Below are 8,820 nucleotides of genomic sequence, written 5' to 3'. Positions count from 1 at the left end.
GTACCAAGAGATAGAGGTGAGATAAGCTTATGGCTATAATCACAGAGGTGATTACAAATGGGAACAGGCTTCCGAAAGAGGCTGTTCCATATTCATGGTTAGGAAATATTTATGAGAGAATAAATGGCCTTTCTATCCGGGACAGCGAGCATCCTTATCCTTTTGGATACAGACAACATGTTACTGTTACTTTCCTGATCTATATATTTAGGTCAAATCACAGGGATTATATTGCAATGAAAAGAATACCAAATTCATCATTTTACCACCATCCAAAGTTCCATTTTGGAATTGAGATATAAACAAAGAGTTAGTTCTTTTAGCATATAAATTAGATAATACAATTTTACTTTTTTAAAAAACCATCTGAACACAGAAAACCCTTAATCTTATATTCAACCCCCCAATTTTCACCCATTTTCCTCCATAAAAACCCCTGCATTTTATAAATGCACATATTCTACATGGAATGATCTTGACCTGGTAAACATCTTACAAACACTAAGATGGTAAAATGGACAGTGATCTTGGAGGCGGGATGTTTTCCCTAAGCTCCTTCACAGAACCCAACCTTTAAAGACTAATTCTTGAAAAATAGATTGCAATTCATTGACATTAGTAGAAGTTGTAACCTGAATATTTTTAGTAGTTTTAGATAAACGCTTTAAAAATAATTTTGATGTTTATGGCTCTCTTGATGACTTGACTATTACAGAGGCCAAGAGATCTTTAAAACTATCAAAAGGTAGCATTTTCCACATTTTCTACACATAGTTAAGACTTCCATTGCTAAGTGACAACAGTCTCTATTAAAATGTAATCCTGTGTGAGGATTTCTGCCAATCCAATGCTACCTTGAGGGTACAGTTTACGTGACCTGATTTTTAAAATTTTCCACAGATACTCAATGTTCAGAATTCTTTTTAAAACTATTAGGTTATAAGTGACATAAAACACTAATTCCACTTTTGGAAAGGAATATAGTTACTATAATTAATGTTTAAAGTACCATCTTTCAAATGACAACGGGAACATTATGATCCCATTCATTTCTGATAGAAAATTGTTTGCCCAAATAAAGGCCAATGTCGACTCTAGCCACACCCCTGTCTTTACTACCTACTGTCTTGAACAAGCGGCACCTACCCCTGACCACAACTAGCAGGCTTCTCCGTTTCAGTCCTGGGAAAATTACATTTTCTGGAGCATCCATGTTTTATCCTATCTTGTTAATATCCCCAGATGTAGGTGATCACTACAGCCTCTGACCACTCACCTCCACCTGTCCTGCTACCAGCAATGTTTCCACTAGTGAGCATACTTCTTGCCACCAGATCACAGATTTCAGGGGTAGTAGGTACCATGTCATATATAGCTCTGACCCTCCATAGCCTAGCACAGTGAATGGACAGATGTTAGATGTTCCATGAACATTTCACATTTGGCCTTCATCTGAAGGCCATCAAGTGTCAAAATTTCTAGGTTGATTTATGCAAAAATTAAGTTCCTTAAAATATCTATATATAAATCTACCTTTTGGAATAATTAAGTCCATTTAGTTGACTTTTCTTACTAGGAGAAATTAAGTGATTATTGTGTTTTCATCCTTTATCTGTCAGCTTAAACTTCTCTTCCTGGAGAGGTGCTGGGAGTGGGGGAGGGGAGTCTTTCCTGCCCACCTGCCCCTCCTCCCACCACAGACACACCAAACTCCTCCTGTGGCGAGCTCACATTGTTCATGCAGCTCTTTCTATGTTTGCTTTATTGCACCAATCGCAGTTGTAAATCATACCTGTATGATTTTGTGAACATCGGATTAGAATCCTTTCTTAGTCCAGTCAGGCTGCTATAACAAAATACCATAGATTGGGGGTAGTTTATAAACAACAGAAATTTATTTCACATAGTTCTGGAGACTGGGGAATCCAAGATCAAGGTGCTGGCAGACTCAGTGTCTGATGAGGACTCGCTTCTTAGTTCATACATGGCCATCTTCTTGCTGGGTTCTCACATGGCCAAAGTAAGGGAGCTCTTTTGGGCCTCTTTTATAAGAGCACTAACCCCAACATGAGGGCTCCACCCTCATGACCTAATCACCTCTCAAAGGTCCCACTTACCAATACCACCACACTGGGGCCTGGGTTTCAACATGTGAATTCGGAGGGAGCGCACAAAAATTCAGTCTATGGTTCATCTCTATGAATGCAGAGATTATGTCTTACTTGTATATATAAGCTGATCACATATAACTTATTTTTGAATACTTTGATACTCAAAAATATTTGTTGAATAAACAACTGTTACTGTTTACACTCAGAATTTATACTATATACTACGGATTAGCCAGTTTCGTCACTAACAGTCACTTGATTTCAGTTTTCAGCTTTGAACTTGGGGGTGTGGATAAATTGTATAATAGAGAGTTCTATACCCTTGTTTCTTTTGTCCCATTTAAAATTCATAGGACACATCTGGATACCACGACTTTGTCCATCTCCGTATGACCAGTCGGGTATGTTTACATTTTATATCTACTCTTTAGCTAAGCATTTCATACCTAAGTTCTACAATCAATGAAGTTGTTCTACAAACAAGCGCAATTCTTGAGAATTTCATAGGCCACAAGGTCCATGACCAGAGAATCCTTATGCAGGTGGCTCTGAGCAGGCTACTGAAATACTCTTTCTTTTGTTCTTTTCATGAACCTGTACTTTTCCTCTGTCACCTGCCATCAGTTTAAGACCCATAGCCAACAAAGCAGTGGTCCTCAAATTTGGTGGGCCTAATGCTTAGAGACCTGGTTGGAAATGCCAGACCTGAACCACCGAGATGCAGATCAGTGGGACTGGGGTGACACCAGGGATCTGAATCATTAACCAGCACCCAGATTATGCTGGGGTAGGTGCTTCTCAGACTGCACTTTATAAACTCTGCCCTAAGGGGTTTTATCACCCTCCTCCAGGTAGCTTTCAAACCACATACACAGTATCTCCTGATACATCATACCTACAGAGGTTCCCCATACTTCTTATATATGTAAAATGAATAAAGAGAAATTCAAAGTTTCAGAAGCTTCCAGACATAGCAGAAAGGCTGTCACTGGTTCTTGGGTACATGATAAATATTCTTTCCTGGAGAGAGAGTGGGACTTACCCAGTGGCCCTACACAGGCTTCCCAAGCAGATGATTGGGTATTAGGGGGAACCTATAGGGAAAGGCTGAGGAAAAGTTCATTTGTGTCACAGACGTATACTTGAAGGTACCTCACAAATGAACTTCCATCACAGAGAAAGGTGACTCAAGCCCTTCTGTATGACTTTAATGTGGACAGAAAGCTTTTAGGGTGTTTATCACATGTCTCTTGGTTGATTTTCTTTAAAAAATCCTACTTTTGTCCTCTGGCTCTCCCTCAGATGATAATACCTCTCTAGACACTATCAAAATCCCTTCTCGGATTAAATTACAGAAACAAATGACCAAGGCACAGTCGGTTCTTACAGGATACTTTTCAAATCACAACCAAGACCTCACTAATTCAATCGAATTAGCGGCAAATCTCACGACAAAGAAAAAGGTTTGACTACATTTACGTAAGTGCAGTTTTTCTACTTTTCAGTAGATGTCATGGTTTTGACATGGTACAGTCAAGTCCTAAGATCACACTGAAAACAGCCTCGTCACTTCAGATGCAAATCCGAACACACCATCAGGATCCGTGTTTCCCAAACTTTCCCAAATTCACTCATATACCACTTTACTATTTTTCTTCTGCCATAGTTTTGACCTACTTATTCTATTTTCTTAATTTTTTTTTTTTTAATTAGCTCCGTTTTATGAAGTGCAATTATTTTTCAAGGCAAATATACTTCAGGGTCACTTCCCCTATATATAAAGGATCTGCAGACACAAATACTAAATACTAAATAGTGTAATTAAATTTGAGCTTTGATATCACTGCCTGATCAAGGCCCTAGGCCTGAAAGCTGCTCTCTCTTTGTTATAAAGACCTTCCGCTTCATGAAATTAAAAGATTTTTTTTAAAGGATTGAAAAGAGAAAGTCTTTTTTTCACTCTGTGAAAAATGCTATGTCCAGGAACCACAAAAGTCAATTTCTTCCTTCCCACGCATAGAAAGATGTTGATTGAAATCAAGTCTTAGTGACCTGGATTTAATAGTTTGGAAATTATGATCTATAACTAGTCTGTCACTCAGTGATAAACATTTCATTCATTCATTCAACAAATATTATTGATTGCCTACTGTGAGCTACCCCTTTTTCTAAGGCCTGCTGATACAAACTACCTGCCCTGTTGGTGCCTACACTCTAGTGAAGGGAGATAGGCAACAAATAACCAACCACAGATAATTTAAATCGTATATACATATTTACATGTACGCACACAGAGATATACACATACACATCTGTACCTATCAGATGGTGTCGAGGATGACCTCACTGGTAAGTGACATCTGAGAAGACCTGAAGGAAGTGAGGGAGGGTATCAGGCACATGAAAAGCTTGTCAGACAAAAGGAACAGTGAGTGCAAAGATCCTGAGGCTGTTCGGTGCTTGCTTTGTTTAAGAATGATCAAGCAGGCCAGTGGGGCTCAGTAGAATGAGCCAGGGAGTAATCGGCGGAGTAATCGTGGAGAGAGGCTCTGAAGTCAAATTAAGGTCTTTTGATTTCACTCTGAAGAACTAGGAAATTTTTCGGAAAGGTGACAGAAACTGACTTTTTAAAAATTTATTTTATTTTATTTTATTTATTTATTTTTTTAGGATCACTTTGGCTGTTGCATTAAGAATAAACTGCAGGGGGAGGCAAAGGCAGATGCAGGGAGACCTGACAAAATTATTAATCCAGGTAAGACAAGATGGTGGCTTGGAGGAGTGTGACATCTTTGGGACAGTGATAAATGGGCAGATTGTGCGCACACTATGAAGATGGGGATAACAGGATTTGCTGGTGGATTACTTGTGGCATGTGAGAGAAAAAGAGGAGTTGAGAATGACTCCAAGGTGTTTAGTCTGAGCAACTGGGAAATTAAGACTGGAAAAGAAGAAGGTTAGGAGTGGGGACGGTGCTAGTAATTAGGAGTTTAGTGTGAAATGCCCACTGATGGTGCTAAGAAGGCTTTTGAAGAAAGAAATATGGACTGCAGGGGAGAGAGAGGTATAGAGTTGGTAACTGTCAGGGTATAGATGGTCCTTAAACTATAAGACTGGGTAAAATCACTAGAAAGTAGACACAGAGGTGAGGTCTGAGCATGGGGCACTCCAGGTGATAAAAAGAACCAGCAATATGACTGGTTAAATGCTTGCTTTAAAAATGCTTGAGAAAATTTTCAGCTTTCTCTCACCTCTATAGTGTAAATACTCCCGTAACCTTTGTTGTAACACATTATTTTTTTAGAAAATTTTGTTGAGTTGGGTGAATTTCAACATTCTCCTTCTCAAGAAACAAGCTTTCATGGATATGAAGTTAGAGCTGTCAAGAGCTGTAAAGAACCTGAGAATTTCCTTGCAGACTAACAAGTTAACCGGCCCCAGTTTTACGGATGCCGACAGGAGACATGAAACTCCCGGGTCAGGAGCAAAAGAGTCTGTTACTCCCAGAACAGCAGGTAACATCAGCTTCATATTTGTGACTGTTTCCCCATTTCTCCTAAACCCCCGAGAGGCAAGAGAAGTAGGCTTGGCTGGATGCTGCAATTGCAGTGGATTTGTGTCATAGCTCAGGACCCCGAGCTTAGAAACCCCAATCTTTTATGACGAGCTGCCAGCAAACCTGCCCCAGGGGTAGATATTATCTTTACGATACAAGACTGCGAACGAATCAACCCTCTAGTTTAGTGGGAAACACTATCTCTATCTTCTAAGGCTGTTTGCTGTACAAACATCATTGAAAAGATAATTTGGAACAAAAAAGCTATCGGTGCCTCTGCTCACAAGACACCCATGGATAACTATCTGCCAACAAAAGTAAAAATTATTAAGCAGTATATTTTGGAGACTTTATGAGCCCTTATTCTGTTCCAGTTTAGAATTCAAAACCTTAACATTTGAAAAACCTACATTGTACTTATTTGACTAGATAACACTTTAACAGGCTACAAAATTTAAAAGAAAATATTCAGGATTATCTTTTAGTCAACAAAAGATGGTATGAAAGTGGTTTCTCATTTGCTTTAAGAAGAGAACACATTTGTATCACATTTGTTTTTCTTTCATCCCGGTTAATTCCGCCTTTTACTCAACTTCCAAATGACTAAGATTCTCTAATTAGTTATTAAAAGTCTGAGCTCAGCTCTTATGGGATATAAGAAACTATTTCCATTTTACTAGAGTTTTTTCAATTTTCTACTTGAGTCCCCAAATAAACCACATCTAGTCTGCCTATGCAAACCCAGATGACAAAGCTAAGGGTCTAAACCAGCATAAAAATCTAAGCAGCAACAACATCTTAACCGAGAGCTGCTTACCCTCGGTTAAGATAGCCTTCAGCACAGTTCTCTTATCTGTTATATCTGTTGGGCAGACATGTAGCTCTGTAATCAATGATGGATACCTTTACTTACATTCTTTCTTTTCAGAAGATCATGTTACTGTCTAGGAACCATTTGAGGACATGCAGCATAGTAAGCACTTGACAAATCTTGTTGACTAAATATAATCTTGTTGACATGACATAATATTCATTCATGTTCCAAAGAAATATATGGTTATTGTATATTCATTCATTTCCCTTATTCGGCACCTACCATGTCAGTCGTTCTAGGCATCAGGTATACAGTAGAAACAAAACAGACAAACATCTCTGCCCTCAAGAAGCTTACTGTCTAGTAGGGGATAAACATAAATGAATAAAGTATGTTGAATAATGGCGAGTGTTAATGAAAAAAAGATAAAGCAGGGAGAGGTGTCATAGAGGGAGAAGTTGAAATCTTACACAGGACAGTCCATGAAAGGCTCACTGAAAATAGAAAAATGTGCTCAAAACAGCTGCCTTGTGTTAGTGACACTTTGGGAAAAAGAAGAAGAGGATTTGTGTCAAGTGTGGAAGGAAGCAATGCAAAAGACAGCACTCAGAAAGGGAGACCAAGAATTTGGTGCTGGCAAGAATTTGGAGTAAGAGGGAACCAACCACAAGAATGCAAACCTCGAGGCATCTCTAGAACGGTGCTGTTCCTTGCTGTAGCTACTGACTACATGTGACTATTAAGCACTTGACATGCAACTAGTCCAAATTGAGATGTGCCATTAAGTTGGTATGAAAAAATTTTTAAAAAGTCAAAAATCTCAAAAGTTTTTATATCAATTAGATGTTGAAATAATAATATTGTGTATATAGAGAGATAAATAAAATATATTATGAAAGTGGACTGCACCTGTCCCTTTTTACCTTTTGAATATAGCTATTAGAAGATTTAGACTTACATATGTGGCTCATATCATATTTCTATTGGACAACACTACTCTAGAATCTTGGAGAAAAGGCATGAACTTGCTAGAATTTTGGGCATGAGGAACTTAAACTACTTTCTCTGGATATTAAAGAAAAGGGTCATCCCAGAAAGCTGGAGATATAGACAATAGACATTAGCAGATTAAGTATGACAAAATACAAATTTACAAGAATGACATTTATTGTAGTAAAGTTTTACTAAATTAAAAATAATTCCTAGCAAGTGCTCTCAAAAAACAATGCAATTTATACAAAAATTCAACTTTTCAGATATACATTGATAACATGAAACATAGTATATAGTATAACCTTCCAACATAAAATAACTTACATTCAGTCCTTAAATCTAAACTAGAAAATAAAAGCAAACATGGAAGCTTCCACCCCACAGATAAATTAACGCGTCTTCTGTACTCTGCTGTTCTGAAGACTGACTACCTGCTCCTGAAACTAACACTTCGTACTTTCAACTAGAAATGCAAAATGCAGGGCTGCAATCATTTACAGATTGTATGTATTTCATGCCAAATTTCCCCCTTGAGCCATGTCTCAGGAGATTTATGAGCGAAAAATGAAACGAAATGTAATGCCTGACTCTAAGTTACATCTACGAACTGGATGTAACCAGGAAATATTTTTTCTGGGCTGTGCTACCTAAAAAGCTCTAATTAAGTACCTCTGGGATCTATGTTATATACATAGGTGGTTATGTGTGTATGGAATCTGCAAACCTCAAACCTGGGGAGATTTAAATATCACAAAATCTAGTCTCTTTATGTGACATTCAAGAACTCGGGAGCTGCAGACAAGTAACTTGGCTGAGATCACAGAGCTGCTTAGTGGCACGGACAGGACCCAAGCCACGCAGAGTCGCAGCAGAGTCAGTTCCCTGGGTGGGATCCTGACGTTTCCTGATAATCGACTTAGATTGTCTGAAAACGGGGGATTTCTTGTATTTACTTGTAGGGGGCTTTCAGAAGGCTTAAAAAATCTTTCTCTATAAAATGCACATTACGGCCTTCTGTAATCTCTATCATGCTCAGCAGGAATTAAGCTCAGGCCCTCCCTTTATCCATCTTCTCACCTGAACTATAGGCTAGTGCTCTTTCTCCTAAAAAGTTTATGCTCAGTGAAAGAAACATCCGCGGACATCAGAAAAGCCCCACCTCTCCTTTTTTATATATTTGAGTGTCTCTAGGCAGCCTGGAGTCTACTTGACAGCCCACGTGGCCACAGATGACTTAAGATGGCAACGCTAAGCCTTCGTACCCTAAAAGGCTTAAAATGAAACAGTTTCCAGGGGTGAGGGTGGGTACCACATGCAGAGTCCCGAGAAAGCTATACGACAGGCCC

The 8,820-nt window shown here is 38.7% G+C and overlaps 1 protein-coding gene across 1 annotated transcript in view; it reads right to left on the bottom strand.

The window, feature by feature from the left end:
* ABLIM1 (actin binding LIM protein 1) overlaps positions 1-8,820 on the bottom strand; it is a 206,277-nt gene that overhangs the window by 128,788 nt on the left and 68,669 nt on the right. The window lies entirely within an intron of this gene.

This window comes from Pteropus vampyrus, unplaced genomic scaffold (genome assembly GCF_000151845.1).
Source record: "Pteropus vampyrus isolate Shadow unplaced genomic scaffold, Pvam_2.0 Scaffold46, whole genome shotgun sequence".
NCBI lineage: Eukaryota > Metazoa > Chordata > Mammalia > Chiroptera > Pteropodidae > Pteropus > Pteropus vampyrus.
Note: the sequence above shows the minus strand (reverse complement) of the source record. Positions and strands in the feature narration are given on the sequence as shown.